Source organism: Anolis carolinensis, chromosome 3 (assembly GCF_035594765.1).
Source record: "Anolis carolinensis isolate JA03-04 chromosome 3, rAnoCar3.1.pri, whole genome shotgun sequence".
In the NCBI taxonomy this organism is placed as follows: Eukaryota; Metazoa; Chordata; class Lepidosauria; order Squamata; family Dactyloidae; genus Anolis; species Anolis carolinensis.
In genome coordinates, this window is record NC_085843.1 from 236,760,853 (window position 1) to 236,787,682 (window position 26,830).

A 26,830-nucleotide genomic window follows, 5' to 3' on the forward strand; every position below is an offset into this window, starting at 1 on the left:
GGAATTTCAGCCTTAGTGCCACTGATTTCAGTGAGATTTAAATAGAATTGATTTCTCCCAGATTTCAGCAGTGGAAACTTGGATTGGAATGTTAAAATAAAATATTTTGAATTGTTTTCAATATTTAAACAAGCAGGCATATAAAAGGATTTTACGTCTGCAGCTGCACTGATGATCAATGAAAGATGAAGACTGGGAATGTATCTATACAGTGTATTTATAGCAGTTTGATGCCACTTTAACTGTCCTGGTTCCCTCTGCTATTCGTAGTTTAGTAAAGAACATAGAATTCTCCATCCCTTTCTTGAACTATATTAGAGAAGCATAAGTCCCTCCCCAAATTACAGATCCCATAATTCCATAGGAAATAACCATGACAGTTGATGTGGTAGCCAACTGCAACAAATGTGTGACCTAATTTCAGTATATCATGTATAAATATGTTCCCACAGCCACATGAGTTGTACATGTGATGAAATTGCTTTGTACTTGCTAACTCTTCCCATATTTTTCATTTTACAGTGGCAAAACTTACGTTTCTTTCTTTATCCATCTCTCTTATTTGTTTCCACCCTACTGCATCCCTTTCTAATAAAGCTCTCAACAAAATGTATTGATTTTGTTTTGTTTCTGTTTGGATTTTCAAAAGAAAGAAAGGAAGACATAAAAAAGGTATCTATGAACAGTTCATAGTACATAATATTTATCTATTTGTCTGTTTGTTCGTCCAATTTATACTCCACCTTTCTCCTGCCACAGGACCCAAGAATAAGGTTTCATTCAGGGTATGATAAATTTTCCCTGACCTTGCAGAGTTCTGTGATAATGTTCAACACATAGTTTTCTAACCACAAACATTGTGGTTCTCTCTTGATTCATAAAGCACACTTTTCAGTAAATCCATTATCCCTTTTTCTGCCAAGGAAAATCTAAACTATTTTATTCCAGGCTTTAAGGAATATCATTTCTGTGCCAGCTGAACCATTCACACAATAGTGGATCAAGATTGCTAGAGTGAATGCCATTGATAAAAAAACCCAGAACAAGGCTGGGGAACCTTGGCCCTGTAGTTATTGAGGGACCCCAATTCCCGTTAGCTCCAACCACTTTGTTTGCTTGGGATGATGGAATCTGAAGGTTCGAAAAATCTGATGCCCACAAGTTACCCAACTCTAACCTAGAAAGAAAATGTATTTACAGACAATAGCTCAAAATAGAAGTATGTTTTCCTTTAGTGCACAGATCTAGGGAAACAATAGAAAGGGAATAGAAACAAAAAACATTGAGTTGGTCTTTTCCAGCCAAAATAAGAACCACTGAAAATCTGACTGTCCCTGGCCTGCGCAACCTGTCCAGAAAACACACATTGCAATCAATAAACCTTTGGCAGCATATTGGCAAGAAAAGGAAACCCATGTCTAATCTGCTTTAAATTATTCCTTATGTCTATGGAATCGTAGTCTACAAATGGACTAGTGACACTAAAGCCTTTCTTTTCACATGACATATTCCAACCTTTTGTTCCTGTTAATCCTCTTCAATAACAAATGTATAGCGAATTTACAATGAGGTTGCCCCAAATCAAATTCTGTTTCTTCCAGAAGAGTTTAAAGATCGGCAGTGCTAAAATCTGTCTGCCTGGGATTCCAAATGTTCCTTTAGTCTCTGACCAGCACAATACACTTCTCACCTAAAGATGAAAACAAAATCAATAGCAACTGAGAACAGTTGGCATAAAAAGAAATATGGTTATCCCAAAGTGACCTCCAGAGGAATATGCTGTCTGGAAAAGGAAATAATACCTATGGGTGCCAAGCCAGTCTCATAGACTGAGAAGGGGAATATCCTAACCCTCAAAACAGTGGGGCCAGTTTCAGACATACTTCTCTGTTCAAGGATAATACTCTTCAGTTAAAATAAGAGCATAGCCCTGAAAAACATTAGTACGTTGGTGTTCCATTACACTAAAGCATGTTTAAAGACATGCTTAAGTGCCTTGCTCCATTCAATAGCAACATAACATGCTTAACTTCTTCTGGATCATGACCTGGATCAGACTATGTGGAAGATGGAATGTTCCCCTGCTGCAAATATAAACAGCATTAAATCTTATGGTTTTCCCTTAGCAAATTCTGGGGTGAATTCCAGAATTTCTCAACAACCCCACAGAACTACAAATCCCAGTATTCTCTGGAAGCAAGTATGTGGAATTTCACAGATTTAGCACTAGTCTACTATATTAAAGTGGGTAGCCCCTTAATCACTTTCTACTTCGGTGGGATTCTAGCAACAATCCACTAAAGTGGTCTGTTTTTATATAGCAAAAACACTATAAATTCTTGTAATTTCTCTATCTCAGTATGGCAAATGGAGCATGGTATAGAGCATACCACCCCTACTCTATAGTAAAGAACTTCTCTTCCAGAAGGAGTATGACCATGCTATTAAACTATACAACATAGTTTAAGTTTAAGCTTATATTAGAACTAGCAAGCATCCTAACTGAAACAACTGCCCAGCAAAACTAGTTAGTGTTTTGTAACTAATACCAGTTCTGATTTGCACAGATATGCTCCACAGACAAAACAACAATAGGCCCAGATGTAATATGTGCCAGACCATGATTCACCTTGTTGAATTTTACTACCTGGGTTGCACTCTCATGAACGTTGGCATGCCTTCTGGGGCGAAATGGTTAGGGAAATAAATATCACTTGGAAGGTGCTGAGATCTATTCCCTGCCAAGAAAGATTTATGACGTGATGGGAAATTGCTTTGGTAGCTCTTAACAATACTTCATATAGTATTGCAGGCAGCAAATATTAAAATGAATTGTTGACTTTAAAATAAAGAGAGGGAAAAGTCTGCTTAACTAAAAATGCAAGCCTTTAAAAAAAATCAGCTGAGGTGGAATTTGACAGCACTACCAGTGGTCTCTTTTTCAAAGATTATCTTTTCGTTGATATGGTTGAAGAAACACACTGATGTGTGTGGGCCCATCATTTTTGCCTGTGGCAGTGCAGTCTTCCCTTTCATTTTCCCCCTATGATCCTTGACCTTTTTCATCTTCGTTTTCTTTGTCTAATATTCTTTTTCTTTTCTTTTCTTTTTTTTTGCACAGTCAAATATCTCTTTGTACTTTATGTAGATAAAATTAGAAAAGAAGCTACTGATCTATTTATCAGTCAGTGTGCATTTCCACATAGCTCTTTCTGTGATACTTTAGCTCTGATTCAATGTCTTTCCCCTCCAGTTGAGCAGGGCTGGGGATGGAAATCAAGTTCTACTCAAAATCTTACGTCTTTTCAGTGTAACTAAGAAAGAAAAAACCCATTGGGAATGGAGGAACAACCGTAAGGAGACCATTCTTGGGAATTGCATTTTAAGAAGCCCTTTTGTTAAGTCATAATAAATATGGCCAGTATCCAAATTATTATTTCTGCTGTATATTCCAAAAAGATCAGGTCATTCTTTTCCCCTGCAGCCTTCTGTGAGGTTGAAAAACTATTTTAAACTTTATTCTAGCCCCCAGAGCTAGAAAGTGCCTAGGGGGAAATTTGACTCTCCTCATTCTGTTGGAAGGAGAAGCAGATTCCAGGAGAAGTATACTGTTGAATTTCCATCTTTACTTAAAATGAGGCCTTTTAAAACCTTTGCTTCACAGATTGTCCTAAATAAAGGGTGCAGAGACTTATTTTAGCACAGGACTGAATTCAGTTTTAGAAAAGTTTACAGGGTTTTCCTTCCAGGTGAGCAGATTCAAAGTCAAAAGTATGGGACCAAAATACTAGCATATTTTAGTTTAAAGCTCTTATTGCACTCAACCTGTCAGCCCCATGAATTTCATAGGATTTTCATAGACAGAGAAATACTCAAAAGTAGTTTGCCTTCCCTCTCTCAAAAATATACAACAGCAGCATTCCTCAGACTATCCGATGTGGGCAATTGGCAGTTATGTTTTCTGAGTATGCCAGATACTGTGCCTTTAGCCTTTTCTTTCCTGAAGACTAACCAAAGAATCCCAATAGTGGTTCAGGAATTATCACTATTACTAGTCCAGGGACCATCACTTTGAGTATGGCCTATAGCAGCATGAAATACTAGGTACTCCTTCCAAATACTAACCTGTTCAGACCAATCCTGTATAGACAGGATCTTATGCCTTCAGGGTACTTGTGACCCTTAGGAGAAGCATTTTGACCTGTGAGAATGGGGAAAACCCTATTCAGAATGTGTTGAACAGCCATAGAATGATACTATGAGGAAGGTATGAGATCACCTGGAGGCCAGATTAATATCTAGTGGGATGAAATCGGATTCTGCCTCAGTTTCTCCAGCTCTTTCCTCAACTGAGGACTTCAGGAGTCTAACAAGAACTGAGCCTATGGATCCAGGTGTGTCCTAAGGAAATAATGATAGAGAGTGTTACCATCTTGACAACTGTAAACCAGAGTTGGTTAGTGATGCTTTGGTTTCCTTATAAAAACCTAGTGGTCAGACTTGCTCATTAGTTTAAGCAAATGGTGACATCTGCTGCTCACTGCCTTCTCCTTCATTCCATGTAGCATGAAATGAATATTTTTATGGCAGGCCATAAATCAAGATTAATTTAAATATCAAATTTTGTGTAAGACTTTGCCTTTCCATTGAGTACCACATTAATGTGAACCTATGAGTTTTCCCTTGCACATTAAATAACAAGGAAGGCAATACACAGGTAGAGTATCTCTTATCCAAAATGCTTGGGACCACAATCGTTTGGATTCCAGATCGGTTTTGTTTGGATTTGTTTGGTTTTTGGAGTACCTGAATTTACATATACACAGTGAATGAGGGATGGGGAGAAAGCCACACATCCAGTCCCTGATATAATGTTCATCAAGAAGCCCATTCTCTGCTACTGTCCAGACTTTTACAATGAAAAGGAAAAGTCAGGAGGACTCCAGTTCCTACAACACTGCTCACACAAGACCCCTGTAAAAAGCAGATATTCCAGACATTTCTCTGACTGTCAGCACACTTTCCAACCCTTGAGCAAAACAGTTGACAATTGGAAGGGAGAGAAAAGTCCATGCAGATCCAGCTGCCATGGGCTCAACAGTGCTGGATGTGTAACTAGCCCCCGTTCCCCAAAGATGACAGTGGTTGCTGGCAACAAAATAAAATATAAAGTTTTGTAGGATTTTGGCTTTCTGGATAGGAGAAGCTCAACCTGTATAGCAATTGATGTAACATACAAGCAGGAAAGAAGGACAGCTGGCGGGGACGAAGAATAAAAATATGTGAAGACAAAGTAAAAGATCTCAAGAAGACAGGGAACAGTGAATCCCAAGGTTATTGAAAATTTATTGATTTCTTGAGGTGCTGAAAAGTTAAGTGCAAATGTTACACCAGGGTAGAGCAGACACTGAAAGGTCACTTTTGGCATGTGTAAAGTTATTACTTACTCAAATCTATGAGACCTAGGAGGCTGTTGAGATTTGCAGAAAATCGTGACTGCATTTTATTATGAAGTTTGCAGTTTCTCTTAGGAGCCAGAGTTGTCTGCTTTTCTTTAAGGGAATTTGTGTTACTGGTTTCTGTGGAGATTTTTTTAACTTAAAAAAAATTGCTACTTAACTACATTCCAGTACTGAGGGTTCCTTCTTACTAGCAGCATATCATGGAATAATTATTATCTGAATATATTTCCCTTTGTTTTTTTAAAAAAACATGTTTAGTGTAATGAGTAACTAAACAGAGTTAAAACAAATTGAAATGTACTGACAAGGAGCTATTGACTTTTTGTTATTTGTAGTGGAATCACATGTGCCTGGATGAACACTGTACCCTGTTTACTGTGGTATATTAGACTAAAAACAACATTTTCACTTCTAACTCTCTCATGAACATATATACGTAAGTACTATAATTCAGTACTGCAGGAATTTGTTATGCCGTTGTTGCCTGTTACATACAAACTACAATTATAAATTAAGATATTGTTTTGGGAGATTGTTTAATCCAAAAATTAACTATCAATTTCTTCACTTCAGTTTAACAGGAAACTGTTTTTAACAGCATATGAAAGAAAAGGAGTTCATAGTGCATAGAGGTTTCTAATAAGTGAGATACTGAAAGCACAGTTGCAAACAATTCCAAGGAGGAAGTAAAAGGGGAGGTATCGAAAGGAACTAAGGATGTACAAAGAAGTTTCAGATGAAATGGAAAAAGAGAAATGGAAAAAGGGGAAACTATCAAAGAGGAATATAGATGAATAGCCAGTACTTATAGAGGGGAAGTTAGAAAAGCTAAAGCTCAGAATGAGTGCAGGCTAGCTAGAGTAAAAAAAATAAAAGGGTTGTTTTGGGCTGTTTTTTGAAGCAAGAGCAAAATAAGGAAATGATAGGACCTCTTCGTAGAAAAGGTTGCAAAAAGCTAAGAGATGTCTGAACTATTTCGTCTCTTTTTTGTCTCAGTCTTCTCTCAAAAGAACAGTGCTCTAACTGGTGAAAATAGAATAACAGCCCAGAATAAGTAAAGAGATTTTTTTTTCGTGTCAGGAGCGACTTGAGAAACTGCAAGTCGCTTCTGGTGTGAAAAAACTGGCCATCTGCAAGGATGTTGCCAGGGGACGGCCGGATGTTTGTTTGTTTTTTGATGTTTTTACAATCATTATGGGAGGCTTCTCTCATGTCCCCGCATGGAGCTGGAGCTGACAGACGGGAGCTTATTCGGCTCTCCCCGGGTTGGATTCGAACTGGCAATCTTCCGGTCAGCAACGCAACCTTCAAGTCATCAGTCCTACCGGCACAAGGGTTTAACCCACTGTGGCATCGGGGGCTCCCCAGGTAAAGAGATAATAAAAGATGACCTATCTTTGCTAAATGAATAGAAGTCTCCAGAGCCAGGTGATCTGCCTTCAAGGGTAGGAACGTGCAGGTGTAACCCAGAGCCATTGTCAATCATCTTGGAGAATTCTTGGAAGGCAAAAGAGACCCCAAGCAAACTGTAAGAAGGGAAATGTTGTCTTCATCTTCACAAAGTGTAAAAAAAAGGACCTAAGCAGCTGATCAGTCAGCTTGGTATCAATACTAGAAAAGGTTCAAGACCATATAATGAAACAGTCAGTCTGAACACACACAGGAATGAAGTAATTACTAATCAAGCCTTATGTGGAATGATTTAAGAAGGTTGGGATATTTAACATGGAGAAGAAAAGATTGAGTTTTGTGTATTCCTACATGGCAGAAGGTTGGACTAAATGGCCCTTGTGGTCTTCTCCAGTTCCTAAGATTCTATGATTATTCAGACATAAATAGTCTATACTAATAAAAGTTAATGGCTTAAGTTATTGTGAGTTTTCACTGGAGTAGTTTATTGAATCAGTGGGATTTCCTTGCATGTGTAGCTCTCTACTTCTAGAACCTGTCTCACATGAGCTATGATCTTCCTCGATCTGCTGCTTCCTTCTGTTTTACCATTAGGATTGTTTTTAATTTTGTGCAGTTACATTTTTCTTTGCAAGTTTGCTTTTCCCATGTAGAGGAAGGTTTCAGTGTTGGAATCAATAAAGCCACACAATCCTAAAACCCCAGAGTTGTCTGAAGAATAATATCATTCTGACATTTAATTTCATACCATCACCCACTGAAAAAATTATTGAGATATGAGTACTCCAGTAAGGGCTGCAGTTCCCTGGATTTCTAAGATGGATTTCAGTATGGAACTCTAGTTTTACATAGTTTGTTGAGTTTAGTCCTCTCGTTTTTATTACATAACAAATGTCAAGCCATACATTGTATAAAAAGAGAACTGTTTTTATTGCAATTTCCAGAATCCTGATACTATTTTTGTCCTGTCTGAGTTCCTTATCCAGCTGTGAGATTTTTCTCTTCCTTTATTCTCCTTTCTGTACAAAATCCACATCTGGTCTTTAGCATTCACTTTTTTCTAGTTTGTACATTTTAATGCATTTTATTAATACACATATTTTACAATTGACTTGTAGTATTTCTCTGTGTGTGTGTGTGTGTGTGTGTGTGTGTGCGCGCGCGCTATTTCAGATGTGCACATTTCCTTATATTTCCTATTTTCCTCATTTAAAAATGTAAGAAATCTGATTGTTGTACTTTCTCCAATGGCAGAGAATGCTTGGTTTCAATAATGAGCTTACAGATCATGATTTAGAAAAATGTATACCAAAGAGATAAATTCAGGTTTCTTTTCTATTCCAATCAAAAAGACAAGAGTGATAGCCTAAAACCATCGTCCATATTAAGTGTACCTCTTTCCATACCACCTAGTTTGACGTATTTTGTATTCTGATATCATTACAATTTATAAGTCCAGGTCTTCCCTTAATAGCATTTGCTGCTCACGTTTGAAGGGGAATGCTCACTGAATGACATCAGGAAACGCATTAAGTGGGATTATACTTACAGAATTAAAGAAGGAATAAGTAGTTTTGCTCATAGAACAGCTTTACATGTGTACCCGTTAAACTGAAGTCTGCATTTCTTGAAATACCTAAAGGCACCGTGCACCATAATGCTCCAAAGAAGAAATAGTGAGTCTTCTTACCAGGACTTGTTTCTGAAAGCGCCATTTCAGTAATCATGCTTATTAAAAGCTTCTGTGTTCAGCCTTACAAACTACAAATATCTGTGGCTTTTACTGAATTTTAATGTGTCCCTGTGCTTTAATCCTGCGGAACTATCCTCAGCCACCAGGTTACAGACGTTCCAAACTACTACTACTACTTTTGATTTGTGCCAAGAACCTGGGATAGCGTTGCTTTAGGATCACCATCGGAAACAACTTGATACCATACAAGCTCCTCAACAACTTAGCATGAGGAATACCCTTGGGAGTGGATACCCTTTTTCCTTTCTGTAGGATGGCTTCCCACATGCAAAGAGAAGCTCTTGAGGGGGGTAAGGGATGCTCCAATAGAGATGTTCAAGCGGTTATGTCTTATTCATATGACCAAGGCACACTGTGTCCATCCTGGCAGTGCTTTAACTTTCCATTAAAACATTAGTGTTTCAGGTTATGGCCTATTCTAATTTGCACGAAGCCAGATACTTTTGCTAGTTTAAAATAAGTCCAGGATTAGTTGTTACAGGACGGAAATTTGTCTTCTGCCTTTCCTTTGGGAATAGGTCTAATAATTATATCTCTGTTCTTCCCACTAGTTATTTTTGTTCTTCTGCAAGTGTTTATTCCCGGTGATCTAAACAGTTTTCATTTCTTTACTCAACCATGTTTTTTTAATGACTTCTCCCACCCTCACTGTTCAACTTTGAGTGTGAGAGAGTTAATTAGAGAGATCTTCTCATTATATATACATTTTGTACCTTGAAGGGTATTGATCGTGCTGCATTTATCTAAAGCCTTAAAGCAGTTTTTCTCCCAAGGGCAAAGTAAAAGGAAGGAATGCCAAAAATCTCCCTATTCAATTAACTTGTTATAGGAGCTGGGACTAGAAAAACTTTTTTCTCCGCTCCCCCTTTTTTTGTGTGAGCCATACCTCAGCCTGTCAATCTTGAGCTTTTCCTATTTGATTGTCAGGTATTAAATCCACTGTGAAGATGGTCTGAGGCTTGCAAAACACATTCCTCTTCATATACTTAGTGGCTGCTGGTTATGGAAGGGGAGGGACATGGACCAGTTGGCTTTTCTGTTGTCTCTCTGTTAATCCCAGTCAGCTGTCATTCACTCCTTTACATTCATTGTATGTGCCCAGTGGCGGAACGGATGGTAATTATGCACATTTCAACTACAGTACTTTTCTCATGCCCAAGTTAGTCTTGTTGCCACACTCAAAAACTAATTTCTCATATCCGTTCAAAACACCTGACAGAATGTTTGGTGCTTTTTTCTCTTGTTGTTAATTAAAATGTCTAAATTAAAAACTCTTCTCCCTTATAATCCATTTTTATATCTGGCTCAAACTCTGTGCATAATTATTAGGCGTGGCAGCATGTTTTGTTTATGCAGATTCCCTTGTCAGAAACAACCATGCTTTTAATGTCCTCTCACTTCACAAAAGATGGTGGGACTGCCCTGTAGCGTCAATGTTACAATCTCATTCATGTCTAAACAAGAGGGAGGTCCCACTAAGTTCACTAGGATTTACTGGCAGGTAAACCTTTATAGCATTGAGGTCTTGGGAACAAAAAAGCTAAACATAAATGAGAAGGTGTATGTTGGTGATGTTAAATTTTATGTCATCATGTTTTCAAATTTTGAATTGGATTCTATATTTATTGAGTGTAATATATTCATATTTAAATATGAATGAGATGTATTTATTTATCGTGTCAGAAGTGAATTGAGGGTACAGTTATAATGTACCGTATTTAAAAACTCAAAGTAAAAAACTTGGTATTATACTAGATTTCCTTTGACCAGAAGCTGGGCACTTGGAGTGTCTCTGGTCTCGCTGTGAGAAGGTCCTCCATTGTGTACGTGGCAGGGCTCAGGGTGCATTGTAGTAAGTGGTCTGTGGTTTGGTATTCTCCATACTCGCATGTATGAATAAAAGAAAGAGATTGAGAGAGAGAGCCAATATGACATGGTGGTTTCATTGTTGATCAGAGTCCAACAATGGTTTGAATTCCCACTCAATTATAAAAAACCAGAGAGTGACGTTGGGGAAGTCACAGGATTTCTGCCAAAGATCAAGATGATTCTAGATGACCTCTTCATACTGAAGGGTATCATAAGAAAGGAGTACCTAATCCTGTCTCTTTTGAAATGCATCCCTACATTTGCTTGCTCATCTTGATACTTCCATTGCTACATTTCAAATATATTGAGATGATCTTCATTAAATCAGACACAAGAAGCTGATTCATTCCACTATGTCTGCCTCACCTACCATAAGATACTATAAGCCTACAATAATTTCTATAGTTGCCACCGGTAACTAGGTGCCTCCATATATTCTGGATAGCCAGCTCCCATCTTCTGCAGCCAGAATGGTCAATGGAAAGGTAATTGTTGTAATCAGAGGTATCAGGAAAGCAACAGACTAGGAAAAGGTGCTTTAAAACAGATCTGGGGCTGGTTGGAGTGCTGAAAAATAAAATGAAAAACCCAACATGGTAGGAAGGAAGTACATTTCCAGTATCAAAAATGGTGTTTATGTGTTTAGTAGTATAAGGAGGATTTTGTTCACTAGGGGCTTCTAAGTGCAGCAATTCAGCCTCTTTTTTGGCTAAGAAAAAGGTTGGTCTGGGGATTTTGAGGGCCACAAAAACAATTGGAAGGGCTGCATGATATGCGATAGCCACAGTGTTCTAAAGGAGCACAATTGTACATACACTGGTCTTTATATCAAAAGTTAATAAGGAAGAAATTGTCAGGTTAAGAATTACAACTCATGAATAAATAAATGAAAAGAGAACTTCAGGTTTTAAACATATTATAATTTTTAAAAGGCATTTGATAGATTGGAAAGAAATATTTACACAGTTTCTTTCTCATTTTTACCTAGTTCTGTTACACACTAAGGAGCCACTTTGTTCTCCTTTTCTGAACACCACAGTTGGGTTCACTAATGATCAATTAGCTAACAGGAAACAGGTACTGGTCTCTTGCTGGGCAAAAACCTAAAATGCTGATTTAAACTTCTGAAAAGCTTTGTTTCCTTATGTAATGATATGACAATTAACTTGTGGCTTTTAAAACTTGAATAAAGTCTGGAAAAGTGTAATTATATTCATACACTTCATAATTTAATTTGGGGATATGAAAATTCTGCTTTTGAATTATTCTGAATTGAAAAATTAAGTTGTGTTGCATTACATTTCAGACCCTGATTAATGGGGTCTGAATTTTGAAACATGATAATGTTAAGAATTCAATGTGTTGAATTTGCTACTTATTTGTAAACATCACACCAAAACATGGTTTCAACAGATTAATAATGTCTTCTGATATCCATCTTGAAAAACCATGGTTCTCTATAAACCATGATGAAACAAAATAACCTTTTGGCATAATGGTTTGGCACAGTGTTTGATTTGACAGACTATAGATATGGGAAACTCTGCACCCAAAAGCTGTTACATCAGACAGATAAGAATAAAAGCAAAATCGTGGGCACATAAGCAACAAACCATGTTTTGTAGGTTGTTTAGAAGTACTGTATGATCTGAGCCAGAGCTTGCAAAGTTACTTGCTTAATTTGTCCCATTAATGTTAGTTACTCTTTGCAATTATTAAAGCATGTGATTTGTTGCATTTTCAATGCACTGCTACTGATTTTTCCCTTATTTTTAAAGGAAAACTTGTAAAAAAATTATATAGGAATTATTTTAAAGGAACATTTGTTACACCATTAAAGTAACTCATTCCCTTAAAAATATGGTTTTATTAAACCCTTATTATGAAAAGTAACTAGTTGCTTTCAGATTTGGAGTTTGAATAAACGGTTCAACATTCTGATTAATGGTCAGGTGGAGCTCCCAAAGGAAAGCTTTATATTATGTTCAGGAAGAGTAAGCTCCATTGGTGTGTGTTTCTTTAAATTAAACTTACTTTCAGCTATGCTTTAAAATTATACACTTGAGAAAGAAGCACGGATGAACAAACAAGTTTATTGGAACCTGTAAGTGTCATTTCCTATTAAAGTATTCTGAAAACCCTAATTTTAAAAGTGTAGCATGCTTTCTGCTTGATTTCTTATGGTATAACATTTAATTATACGGTAGGACACCCACTTTGTAGGGTTAGGGGCACAGAAACACAAGGAAAGTGTGGAGAAAAGAAATTTTAAAACCCACATTTTTAAACACTATAAAACATCTATTTAGGGATCTCTAAGGTTCTCCAAGGCAACTCTTCCAGAAGAAGTTGACCATAAAATTGCACCAGAAAACCCAGACCCATGGTTCTCAACCTGTGGGTCCCCAGATGTTTTGGCCTTCCAACTCCCAGAAATCCTAACAGCGTGTAAACTGACTGAGATTTCTGGAAGTTGTAGGCCAAAACACCTGAGGACCCACAGGTTGAGAACCACTGACCTAGACATTCCTAGAGAAGTGTTCTGTCTAAGAATCTCTAATTCGTCTAGCAGAAGCTGACTGTAGCGTTGACCTGGACAACATAGACATTCCAAGAGAGAGCAAACTCATAAAATCCATAAAAGTTCAATCTTCCAATGTGGGGGGCTGTTTGTATTTTTAAAACGTCTTTGCTATTCAGAGAAAAGATTTTGACTTTGGAGCTGGAGATCGCAGCATTCATTTTCTCATAAGAGATTGCATTTAGGTGTTCAAAAGCCATTCAAATGCTTGGGGAAATGGCAATATAAATCCTGAGTATTCATTTTTCCAGAAAGTGATGTTTACCTGGCTCTGCCTCCACCCTTAAGTAGTAAAGACAAATGGCTCCATGGGACCTTTTGTTTTTCTGTATCCTGCCATACAGTTTTTCCTATGTAGGGAATCTTGCCAACAGTACTTCAAGGAGCTCATTTCCCATCCCTTGTTAAATCTCAGGAATTTTGGTAACAATACTTTAGTCCTCTCTTGATTGTCAGGTTCACTCCCATCTTTCCTTGGGTCCCACAGCAGTGCTTAATGACAGCATTTCGAAGAATTCTCTCCTGTTTCTAAGTGTTTCTAAAAGTATTTCCTAATAGGTTATAGAACTCCTACCTTTTTGCTTTCATGAAGCTCCCATTTGGAATTTCTACTTGAAACTGACCCCTGGAATATGGATGACAATTTTAAAACATCCTCAGATTTAGGTGCATCTGCTATAATTTACTGATGAGTTATGGTAGGTTCTTCCATTTGCTTCTAGGAAGTGCGCTGTTTGGAAATTCTACTTTTTCACTTCAAACTGGGTGCTATAACTCAGCAAGAACTAATAACATTCTTGTCGGAAATCTAGCACAATGTTCACATGAGTTATGGCTGCAGCATGGATGCGGCCATTATTATAGATTATCAATATATTGTCATTCTTGTCAGCTGGTCCTACCATGCTTGGCTGTTTAACTTATAGTTTTGCTATCAAAGTTAGGGGAAAGTAACTGAAATTTTCTTCTCAACATGACAAAATAACTTTTTTGGTTTTGAGTTCTGTATACTTTAACTTCACTGGATGGAGCAGAGGTGCCAATGCTACTCTAAAGGATGGAAAATGTCTTGAGAAAACATTTTTAGATTTTAACTTTCAAAATCCCCCAGCTATTAATTTTTCCAACCCTTACTGTCAGGCTTACTTCAAAGGACCAGTCTGAACGCAGATCAAAGACAGCTGCTCTCAAACACAATCTTTATTGAAGAATACATGACTTTGGAAAAGTCGAGAATGACCTAATGTTTACATACATCTAATTTTATCACTTCTGATGCAACGTAATATCACACGCAAATATCATCATCAAACCCCACCTTCTGGATCACATTTCCACCAAGGTTTCTATCCCCCCCCACACTACAGCAATTATAATTGTTTATACTTTCACCCCTGAGTTCCCAGGCTCATTTTATCTTCTCCCGCCAGGTGCTCGCATGTTTATGTTATGAAGTCAGATTCAGGGCTTGGAAATTCAGCCCTGGGATCTGGCTGCATGACATGGCGCCCCCGTTTTCTTCGTCCTCCTCTTCGGTTCTTCTTTCACCATAGTCCTGAAACAAATCAAACAATAACTCTATGGGTCCATTTTGTCTAAAGTCCCCATATATTTTTTCAGCAAGCTGCGATGGAAGACTGGGTGTATTTTCCCTAAACTTTTTGGCAATGCCAATTGGAAAGTCACTTCATTGATAACACCCTGTATTCTGAATGGTCCAATATATTTGGGGCCCAGTTTTCTTGAAGGTAACCCCAATTTGATGTTTTGGGTACTTAACCACACTAGATCTCCTTTATCTAATTTATCGCCTTCCACCCTCTTTCTGTCTGCGAACGTTTTATACTTTTTGTGTGCTTCTTTTAACGAAGCAGTCACTTGATTCCAACATTCCATCATTTGCGTTTTCCATTTCCCTGCCTCTGTTCCTTCATTTTCTGTCCACCTCGGCAATTGGGGTAACGGTTGTATTTCATACCCGTAAACTACTTCAAAGGGGGTTTTGTTTGTTGCTGAATGTATAGTTGAATTAAAGGCTAGTTCCGCAAACGCCAACCACCTAGACCAGTCATTTTGTCTCATGTTAGAGTACATTCGAAGGAACTGCCCAAGCGTTTGCTGAGTACGTTCTACCGCCCCGTTTGTCATGGGGTGAAAAGCAGAACTTAAACTCCTTTCTGCTCCTAGCATTTCCAAGAATTTTTCCCAAAATTTTGCTGTGAATTGTACTCCTCTGTCACTGACTACTCTACTTGGACATCCATGTAATTTGTAAATATGGTTTATGTACAATTCAGCTAGTTTCTCAGCCGATGGTAGCTTCGTCAGTGCTATAAAGTGGGCCTGTTTAGAAAACAGGTCTAATACTGTCCAAATATAACGATGTCCTTTGCTGACTGGCAGTTCTCCCACAAAGTCCATAGCTACACATTCCCAAGGCCTGGTAGGTTCCGCTACTGTCTGTAACAATCCCATAGGCTTCCCTCCTCCCGATTTATTTCTGGCACAATCATCACATTGGACAACATGATTCTTTATGTCCTTCCTCATTCCTGGCCACCAACAATGTTTTGCTATTGCCTTTGTTGTTTTGGTAATTCCTGTATGACCAGCGCTCTGGTTGTTGTGAAAACGATGCAGAATCTTAATCCTTAATATTGCTGGGATATACAGTTTCTTGTTTACAAACCAAAATCCCCCCTTCTGGTCCCCCTTTTCTGCGTTGGACGCGATCCATTGATCTCCTTTATAAGACTGTTTTAGTTCATTTCCCCAGTTATCTTCCCCGCCGAGTTCGACAAAAGCCGTGTCCTCCTTTTGGGTTTGTGCTCTTGTCCTGACAGCTAAGCCCCATTGTTTGTCAGAGAATATTGTCCCCTCCTTTGCTGTGGTTAGGCCTTCGTGTTGAGGCATGCGTGAAAGAGCATCTGCCAAGACATTCTGTTTCCCTTGAAAAAACTTTAATTGGAAATCGAATCTGCTGAAGTATTGCGCCCATCTGATTTGTTTGGGGGACAATTTTCTAGGAGACTTTAAATACTGGAGATTCTTATGGTCAGACCAAATTTCGAATGGGATTCCGCTTCCTTCGAGGAAGTGTCGCCAGCATTCTAAGGCTTTTAATATGGCTAATGCCTCTTTTTCCCATATTGGCCAACTTTTTTCAGTTTCGCCGAACTTCCGTGACAAATATCCACAGGGTTTTAAGTTCCCATTTTGATCCTTTTGCAATAGCACTGCCCCGTACGCACAGTCTGAGGCATCGCAATGGATTATGAAAGGGCTCCTGATATCAGGGTGTTTTAGGATGGGTCCTTCAGTGAAGCATTCTTTTAAGGTCTCGAATGCCTTTTGGCATTCTGGCGTCCAACTCAGTTTGGCGCCGGGAGCTTTCACTTTTGCTGTCTCCCCTTTCCCTTTTGTTTTTAAAAGTTCTGTAAGGGGTGCGGTTATTTGTGCAAAGCCTTTTATGAAGGGTCTGTAAAAATTTGCAAACCCCAGAAATGATTGTAATTGCCTCCTTGTTTGAGGCACTCCCCATTCTTTCACATCTGCTACTTTAGCTGGATCCATAGCTAACCCTTCTGGAGACATCCGATATCCCAGAAAGTCAATTTGAGTTTTATTAAATTCACATTTGGACAGTTTTGCGTACAGCTTTGCTTCTCTTAGTCTCTGCAAAACTTCCCGGACCAATTTTACGTGCTTTTCCTTATCTTCAGAAATGATCAAGATATCATCAAGGAATATGAACACCCCTCTGTACAATAACGGGTGTAGTATTTCATTTATAAGCTGCATAAAGCAGCCGCTTCCATTTTTTAACCCGAAAGGCAAAATTTCGTATTCAAAATGGCCGAATGCGCAGGAAAATGCGGTTTTCCAAGTATCCTCCGGTTTGATCCTTAATTTATGATACGCTTCAATTAAATCCAGTTTAGTAAATATGCTCCCTTTCTTCAATACGGTAATTAAATCCTTGACTAAGGGCATAGGGTATTTATTGTCCTTGGTAATTGCGTTTAAATTTCGATAATCAATGCACAATCTTAGGGAATTGTCTTTCTTTCTCCTAAATAACACTGGAGCCCCGAGAGGAGAATTAGATGGCTTAATGAAGCCTCGAGCCAGGTTTTTATCAATGTATTTTCTCAATTCCTCCTTCTCTTGCACAGACATGGGATACACTTTTGGTTTTGGTAAGTCTGCTCCTGGGGTTATTTCAATCCCTACTTCTATATTTCTTTTGGGAGGCAATTTACTGGCCTCTTTCTGATTGAAAACATCCGCAAAGTCTCTGTATTCAGGTGGCAATAGCTGTGGGTCTATTTCCCCTGCTTCGTCTTCCTCGTCCTCCTCTTCTGCAATTTTGCTTATCTCCCATTGCATCTGCTGTTCTTTAAATGCTAAGCTTTTTCCTCTCCAATCTACTTCAGGATTTGCTTGTTCGAGCCATGGTATCCCCAATATTACATGGTATGTGGCAATAGGGGCTATCACAAAGGATACTCTTCCTCCCCATTTGCCTATTTTGCATGGAACTCCCCGTAATTCCTTTGTAGATACTTCCCCAGCAGCGACTGATCCATCTAGCTGCGAAAATGCAATTGGGGAGTCAAGTGCCATCTGCTGGCATTTCAGCGCTCCTGCTAATTCTGGGGTTATAATGTTCCTAGAACACCCGCAGTCTACAAACGCCTTGCAGGTGGCCCGATTTTCTAGCCCCGAGAGGCAAATTGGTACTACTATCATGCGTTTGTCCCGACTCACCAATCTTTCCGAAGATTCTGGGGCCTGCACCTCCTCCTCCGCACGCCTCCCGGTTGCTGGCTTGGGCTTTGGGGCTTTTGGCGGCTCCCCCTTCCGGGCCCAGCATTCCGCTGCTCGGTGGCCCGTCTTCCCACATACAAAGCATCCCGGTTTAGGTTTGTTGTCGTCTCCTCTGGAGGGAATCCCCGGCCTCCCTCCGGGTCTTTCTTGCTTCCTCGTTTCTCCTCGACCTCTCGCCACCGGTCTTTGCTGGCCGCTGCTGCTCCTGAAGCGCTTTACTTGTGCCAGGGTAGATTCGACGCGCCCCGCTAGTTGAATCCATCCCTGGAGCGTCTCGGGGTCGTCTCTGTGCGCTGCCCAGCTGAAAATCTCGGGGCGTAGTCCCTCTTTAAATAGTTCCACTTTGGTTACTTCAGACCACTCCGGTACCCTTTCCGCGAGGTGGAGGAATTCCTCTGCGTACTCGGGCACCGTTTTGTCCCTCTGTTTTATTCCTTTCAGCTGGTCTCGAGCCCTCAATTGCTCTAGCCGGTCTCTGAACCGGTTCTCCAGTGCGGCGAGGAAGCGGGGCACTGACCTCAGGCATGGGTCGCGTCTGGCATGCAATTGCACATACCAGCTGGCTGCTCCTCGCTTTAGTGTGTTGCCGATGGCTCGAACCCTGCTTGCTTCGGAGGGAAATGTGTGTGCGTTGTCTTCCATGTATCCTCTAATGCTAATTAGAAAAAAGTTCAGTTCCTCTGATTCCCCTCCGTATTCCAGCTTGAGATCTTCCCTTCTAGGCATCCATTCTGCAGCCCTTTGATATTGTCTGGGCGGCATGGGGAAGGGTTGCATCAGGTTTCCTCGGGTGGCTCCTTGGAACACGCCGCGCCCCACTCCGGTGGTCATTCTGCGCGGCTCCTGGAAGTCTGCCGCCGCTGTTGGCTCTTCCGCCCATCCGCATACTGGCCTAGCTGTAGCCCCCTCATCTCGCCTTTCCTCGTCGTACGGCACATCCTCCTCCTCTTCCTGGACCCCCCGCTCCTCTCCGCCTTCGTCTGCGAATCCACTGGACCCGATCCCTGGCCCCAGTGGCCTTTCCACCCCGACGCCCATTCGGGGGGTTGGGAGCTCTGTTGGAGACGGCGGCCTCAGGGTCCCCAGGGCTCGCTGACGCTCCACTTCTCGCGCCATGCTGTCCCGGAACTGCAGCTCCTGCCAGTATTCCTCATCTCCCTCGTCCCTTGCCGCCACGGGGCTCTGCGTTGACGCCCGCTGGCCCCTCTGGCTCCAATCTCCTTCTTTGCTTGGTTCTCTCTCGGCACCATATCGGCTGGCCTCCTTTTGGAGATTCTCTTCCAATAATGGCACCAATCTCCCCACGGTTTCCGACAGCCTGGATAAATTAGTTTCCAGGATGGATAACCGCAGGGCCACGGTCTCCGGCATACTTCCTCCAGATCCCCAACTGGTTTCTGCAGCTGCAGAGACGCCTCTTCCGATCCTGGGAATTCTCTGGGTCACGCCGTTCGGCTTGGGGTACCCCGTAGAGGAAGCTATGGCTTGCAGCGTCTCTTCTCTCTTCGGCCGGGCCCCTTGCAAAGGCCTCTCTGCCTCATTTGGGCTTTGATCTTCTTCCTCGCTCATTATCACTTCACTGCGAATTCCGCAGGAGGGTGAGAAATGGGATTCTCGACTTTAATGTCAGGCTTACTTCAAAGGACCAGTCTGAACGCAGATCAAAGACAGCTGCTCTCAAACACAATCTTTATTGAAGAATACATGACTTTGGAAAAGTCGAGAATGACCTAATGTTTACATACATCTAATTTTATCACTTCTGATGCAACGTAATATCACACGCAAATATCATCATCAAACCCCACCTTCTGGATCACATTTCCACCAAGGTTTCTATCCCCCCCCACACTACAGCAATTATAATTGTTTATACTTTCACCCCTGAGTTCCCAGGCTCATTTTATCTTCTCCCGCCAGGTGCTCGCATGTTTATGTTATGAAGTCAGATTCAGGGCTTGGAAATTCAGCCCTGGGATCTGGCTGCATGACACCTTACACTATCCAACTACTCAGTGTTTATCAAATCTCCATCCCTTGACAGTTCACATCTGCTATAACACAGACCTCCCCCCCCCTAGAATTCTTGGTGTCTTGGTTTTTAGGCGTGTTCCTGGGTTATTTGGGGCACTGATTCAGAAAATTGCATTGGATAGACCACATCTGCACTTCTTTCTTAGATATGGTTATTATGGTCTACTATAACAGACAGATGGAGACTGGTTGTTGTTTATTCGTTCAGTCGCTTCCAACTCTTCGTGACCTCATGGACCAGCTCAATCCAAAGCTCCCTATCAGCCGTGGCCACCCCCAGCTCCTTCAAGATCAACCCAGTCACTTCAAGGATGCCATCCATCCATCTTGCCCTTGGTCGACCCCTCTTCCTTTTTCCTTCCATTTTCCCCAGCATCAGTATTTTATCCAAGCTTTCTTGCCTTCTCATTATGTGGCCAAAGTACTTCATCTTTGCCTCTAATATCCTTCCCTCCAGTGAGCAGTTGGGCGTTATTTCTTGGAGGATGGACTGGTTGGATCTTCTTGCGGTCCAAGGCACTCTCAGGATTTTCCTCCAGCACCAAAGTTCAAAAGCGTCTATCTTCCTTCGTTCAGCCTTCCTTATGGTCCAGCTCTCGCATCCATAGGTTACTACAGGGAATGCCATTGCTTTAACTATGTGGACTTCGATGCCAGTTTGATGTCTCTACTCTTCACTATTTTATCAAGATTGGTCATTGCTGTCCTCCCAAAAAGTAAACGTCTTCTGATTTCCTGGCTGCAGTCCATGTCTGCAGTAATCTTTGCACCTAGAAATATAAAGTCTGTCACTGCCTCCACATTTTCTCCCTCTTTTTGCCAGTTATCAATCAGTCTGGTTGCCATAATCTTGGTTTTCTTGATTTTTAACTGCAACCCAGCTTTTTCACTTTCTTCTTTCACCTTGGTTATGGAGATTGATAGATGGCATATTTTCTATATCTTAAAAACTGGAGCCGACAGGAGAAGACTGGTTCTATTTTTGAAATCAGCAGGTCAAATATACCCAGAAAGACATCTAACATTTGAGGCACCAAAATGTGTGTTGGCAAGTGTAATCAATGAAAATGCCATTTTAAAGCAGAATTTTGTATCAAACCCTCCAATAAAGATACTGAAGAAAAATAAATATTTTCCCTCCATTGTTCCAAGCTGCAAACAAAAGGTGCAGAAATATGCAATGAAGAGCACAACTATGTGTGAAAAAGAAATTTGGAGCTAATACTTTGTGAGAGAGGCTGTTTGTTTGTGTGTTACTGAAATAAAATCTGATGCATGTTTAATTGTGAGAAAAGCCATGGCTGTGTATGGGTGAAACAGCTAAGAGGTAGGAGGAAGGGAAGGAGAAAAGAAACAATGTAATGACACTCCTTAAAAATGCATTCAATCACAAGGATTCCAGAATAGTCTGAGGAGCCTGCAGAACTAGGCAAGAAGTCTGCTCAGCATCCATCCGCAAATGGGCTTTGGCTTTCACGATTATCTGCTTGATATTGAAGAGGCAGAGGGGGATGTTGTTCCCTTTCCCTCCATGTCCTTCCACATTTGCACTGAGTGAAGCCCATTGTTCATTTCCACTTCCAGCAAGGGAGGAGGACGAAGGGTAAAAGGAGAGAACACACTGGCCCTCCTTTCCCTCCCCGACCCGTTTCTATTCCTGGTAGCTCTAGGGATCAGACAAGGCAGGGCTGGATTCTTCTCCTCTGCCTCTGCCAGGCAGGGTGTTAATGTGGCGTGAAAGCAGTTTAAAGCCCTGGGCCTCTCTCGGAGCCAGCGGGGTGTCCGAGGCAGGCCCACATCCCCAGTGGGTGGCTGTCAGTGGCAGTGCGCTCCGTTAGGCAGAAATTTATTAGTATTAATTCCCCCCTCCTTCCTTTTTTTTTTTTTTTTTTTTGGTTAGAGTAGCAAGGAGAGTGTAAGTGACAGCTGTATTAGGAACCACAGTGCCTCCGAATGGGATCAGAAGCCATCTGCACTGAAGTTCTTGACAAAAAGCCTTTTCAAAGTGTTTAGCTGCTTCTTAAGGAATAGGAAGGGAAGGAAAATGAGGGGGTGCAGACTTCTTCAGGCACATTTTCAGCCTCCTCCACCCCCCCCCCTTTTTTTTTTTTAACTTTCTTTCATTATTCGCCCTTCAGCATGATATACCTCTTCCACAATGCAGAAAACCTTTTTGGATTTAGGCCTTTGAATCAGAAGGTGTCTCTCCTCCTCTGGGTTCTGCCCTCCCTCTGTCTGTTTCCTCAGTGTGGCAACTTGTGGCAAGGATTTGGGAGATGTGAATTCAGGACTCCGACCCTGCCACACCTGGTTCTCCAAACACTGCTGCTATCAAACTGGCCAGGGACATTTGAAGAAGCCAAAATGTTTTTGTTCTTCTAAAATCTCTCCCTCCCTTTGTACCCACCCTTCATGCTTCCCGGCATATTCAGCTGCATGGCTTGGATGGTGGAAGGGGGGAAATATAATAATAATGCAAAAGCTTTTATCCTTAACCTGCTCAACTGCAGATCTTCCCACCCACCCTTCAGCAAATTCACACATATATTTGCATATACAATAGGCTGCATCTTTTCTCCCACCATTACTTTTCTATCTGGGGAGTTACGCACAAAGAGCTATATGGGAAATAAAACCTATACAGATGAACTGTGCTCAATTAATTATGCCATATGAGATAATATAGAAGTGGGTGTACTTGGTTGCCTTTTGTGCTTATAATTGAAACTGCCAGTTTTTCACTTTGATTGAGATGGGGGTCGGTTTATAGTTCGGTCTATCTGATCAGGAATTCTGCCAGTAGCTTTGGAAAGCTTCAGTATATTGGTGAACTTAATCTTTTATTTTCGTGTTATCTCTCTTTCTGCAGTAGGTTTTTATTTATCTCCATTTTTGTTATCTCATAGCTTCTGGGTCATTTCAAATACACATGTATTATTTCAGTTGATGGTTGGGATTTTCCAGTTACCTGTGTTTTGATTTTAGTTATATTTGTTTGTGGAGTTGAATTTTGGTATGATGAAGCAAAGTGGCAAAAAAGTGTTCTTTTAAACATTTCCAGCCCTTACAATACAGCAGCTACAGATGAATTATGACTGATTGTGTTTTGCCAGAATATATGGGAATTGCACTGGCTTTGGGGGGTTTCTTAAGTCCTTTTTTTCAAAAAAGAGAGAATTCTTTTGTGATCCAAGGCCAGTTTTCTACACATGGCAAACTTGTTCCATTATGTATAAGGCATATTTTATAGCTTAGAGGGAGTGAGCATGGGAGATCCCCTCCAAAATCAAGGCTACAAGCTTGTGTTGGTCTCAAGATCCCAACATCTACAAACATTCTTTGTCTGTGTGTTTCAACAGAAATACTATCCAATAATAATTTCAGTGAGAAAAACAAGTGACATATGTTTTCCTTTTTCATCTCTAGAATGCTGTAGGTTATAGTGCCTCAGAGCATGTTACTTGCTTTTTCATGGTCCAGAGCCATCTAATGGGAGGAGGCAGTTCACCTTACTGTCTCATTTTATAGAAAGCATAGAAAGGTGGTTTTTTTCCCCAAATCTTTTAAAGATTGGATTGAGTATAAATATTTAAATTTTTAAAATATGGTGTTACGTAAGTGACTTCAAAGTTTGCTTGCACAAGTTCTGACTTCATATTTAGCAATAATTTCCCATTCAGCAGTCTGTGGTCTCTTCTCACTTTCTCAACCAAAATTGAAAACCACTATCAATTCCTGGTCTCCAGTTATGATTTTGAGAGAAAACATAAACCATATCCTGTCCATTTGGAAATAATAACATGCTCCTGTTTTCAATACGTATCATGTCAAGAAAAAGGAGAAACTAGAACTTGAGGTCTACTGATGTCCTCCCAAACCATAGTTTAATATTATATGTAGGGAGCAGAGTTGGCACTGGGAGAGAGATGAATACTGAAGGAATACACACTAGGGTTTTTTAACCTTATGCAAAATGAGGAGATTTTGAAAACTGTTTCTTCCTCCTTTGTTGCTGTGTATATACTATGGGAAGAAAAAAACCTGATGGGAGACATAAGACACATTAATGTTCACACCACAGCAAACTATGGATGAAAGGAGTCCAATCCCAACGGGGCCATAGAGCAGTGGTTGCTAGATTTCTAACAGCTTGACATCTCTCGGCAATCAGCATGTATATGTCCTAAACAATGGCTGGCTTGACAAAAACAGTGTACCAGGACAAGAATATCTTGCCATTAGTCTAGTTTACGTATTTTAATTATGTATGTTCTCTGAAAACTAATAATTACAGTTTGCATTTATAACTTCTTATGATAATATTTTCTTAATTCAGTTGAGTGATTTTTTATTGACCTCTAATAATTGATATTATGCTTTTAGCTTACATTTCTGATCCACTTCTGTTTTAAGATGCTTTGGTCCATAGATAATTGCATGAAAAGGAAGGAGAGAAGATGCTCTCTTAAGAGCTGAGACCATTATTTAACTACCCTTTTAGCCACTTGTAGTACTTCACAAAATTACACTATGTAACACGATTTTTGATCCTGGGTTGTAAATGTCATTTCCTAATTGGTTCTATTATAAAAACATGGAAAATACTTATTATACTGCAAAAACGTTGTTTTGTGGGACATCATGCAGCACATTTTGCTATAGTTTTTCAATGAATATCTTATAGAATTTCAGCCAATTCCACATAGTTTGTGGGAGCCACCAAAACAAAATGTTTCTGGAGTATAACAACTACAGTAGAGTCTCACTTATCCAACACTCACTTATCCAATGTTCTGGATTATCCAACGCATTTTTGTAGTCCATGTTTCCAATATATCGTGATATTTTGGTGCTAAATTCATAAATACAGTAATTACTACATAGCATTACTGCATATAGAGCTACTTTTTCTGCCAAATTTGTTGTCTAACATGATGTTTTGGTGCTTCATTTGTAAAATCATAACCTAATTTGATGTTTAATAGGCTTTTCCTTAATGCCTCCTTATTATCCAACATATTCACTTATCCAACATTCTGCCGGCCCGTTTATGTTGGATAAGTGAGACTCTACTGTACTTTCAAAGTAAAACAGGAAATAACACTTTCAAACTAGGGACAGAAAACTTTTCAAATTTTGCTACATAGTGTTATCAGCTTGAGCTACATCCTTATAATCACAAGATCCACATAGTTAATTGCTACAGTTGAGATGAGAGAAAGAATAGCAGTTAACAGTCTTGAGTTGCTCTCTAGGTTTTTTCACAGAAGCAAGTGTACTTACCTAACTTATCTGAGAAATAGTATTAGAATTTGTCATTTCCTCATTATTAAAGAAAAGGATGTGTGGTTTCTTCCTCTTGTTGGAGTAACGGAGTTGGAATATCCATCCTAAGACTTTTCTTGCTGACCTTTCATGGAGAGAGAGAAAATGAAAAAGCAAACAGACAGAACTCCAATATCTTAGGTATATGCAAAATATCACCCCAAATTTAGCATACATATACTCTGACTCAGGAACATTTCTCAGTGAGGATTTTGCATCTATAAATTTGGCTCCATAGAAGCATATGCCAGAAAGATTTATGTCATTGGAGCAATTTCTGCCTGCTCAAAAATCTGGGGCCTGCTAAAGAACTGCATAGTGAGACTCGTGACTCACTGAGGTTCTGTGTATTGACTGTGACTCAACAGTATATTAACTGAGTTTTCATTCCAGTTCAGAGCTGCTTTTCTGCAACAGCCAATTTTGCTAAGAAGGTCCACAGAGGTTCTGGAGCATTTCAGCTTTAGCACTGCAGCTATTTGTGTGTGTGTGTGCATAGATGTCTTCAAGTCACTCCCTGGCTTATGACGACCCCATGAATTTTACTGGCCTTTCCTAGGCAAGCCTACAAATGAGTGATGGATGAACTTGGTTTGTTTCAGTATGGACTGTTTTTTCCCCAAATTTTCCTTCCAAGTTTTTCAAATAGTGTTTTTTGAACACTCACAGAGGGTTTTTAAAAGCAATCCAGACTTGAATCCCATCTACCCAAATGTATTTGATAGCAAGGCAAAGACAGAGTTAGTGGGAATAAATGAGTAAACATTCCTACTCAACTTTCTACTTCTGGAGGTCTAGTTTCTCTTCCTTTCTTCCTATTCCTAATATTTATTATTTATTATTTATTTTATTTCTACCCCACCTTTCTCAACCCCGGAGGGGACTCAAGGCAGCTTACAAAATTCCGCAAAAATTCAATGCTGTGCAGACACAGAAAAAAACACATCCATCAAAGTATAAAAACAGTCTAAACATAAAAATATAGTATCTAGAAATATTACAATAGCAACAGCCAAGGTGAAGAGAACTCTAGATAAACTAATTATCCAGGATTCCTGCAGCCATAATAATACATTCTTACTGGTGTTGTACTCTTCTAGAGGCTACTATTCTAGAAAAGGGAAGGAGGGAGAACATGGTGTTATTAAAAGTGACCCTTCCGATGACATGTAAGTTTGGAAGAAGAAGAAGAAGAAGGGTGATGAGAGTGGGAGGAAACATGGGAAGGAGTACTGGCTGACAGAAGCAGCAATGAATGGCAAACACCAATACAACACAATGCAAACTAAGTCCCACATTTGGAAAAATCTGGACTTGGTTCATATTGGACTATTTGAACCCTGGGAATTCATATTTGGAAATGTTGGTTTCAGACATCATCTTTAGTCTACATACAGGGACAGAGCAGCTCATTGGAAAGGGAAGGTGACTCCTTCTTTATACAGAGAGGCTACTTCTTGATCCTGATTGCATAAAACAAGCAAATGACAGCGTACATGCATCAGATACAGTTGGATGAAGAGGGGTATGATCAGAATTGAATGTAGATTGTGGAGGAATAAAGGG

General features: G+C 40.1%; 1 protein-coding gene and 1 long non-coding RNA gene across 2 annotated transcripts in view; one reads left to right on the plus strand and one right to left on the minus strand.

Moving 5' to 3' along the window:
* The window catches only part of hs6st1 (heparan sulfate 6-O-sulfotransferase 1), a 263,629-nt gene that overhangs the window by 153,136 nt on the left and 83,663 nt on the right, over window positions 1-26,830 (plus strand). The gene's annotated exons all lie outside the window — the stretch shown is intronic.
* On the minus strand, window positions 14,256-25,379 carry LOC134297807 (uncharacterized). The gene is made up of 2 exons (XR_010004679.1): window positions 25,223-25,379; window positions 14,256-14,630 (listed from the first exon to the last, which is right to left on the minus strand). It is a non-coding gene; the product is annotated as an uncharacterized LOC134297807 (long non-coding RNA).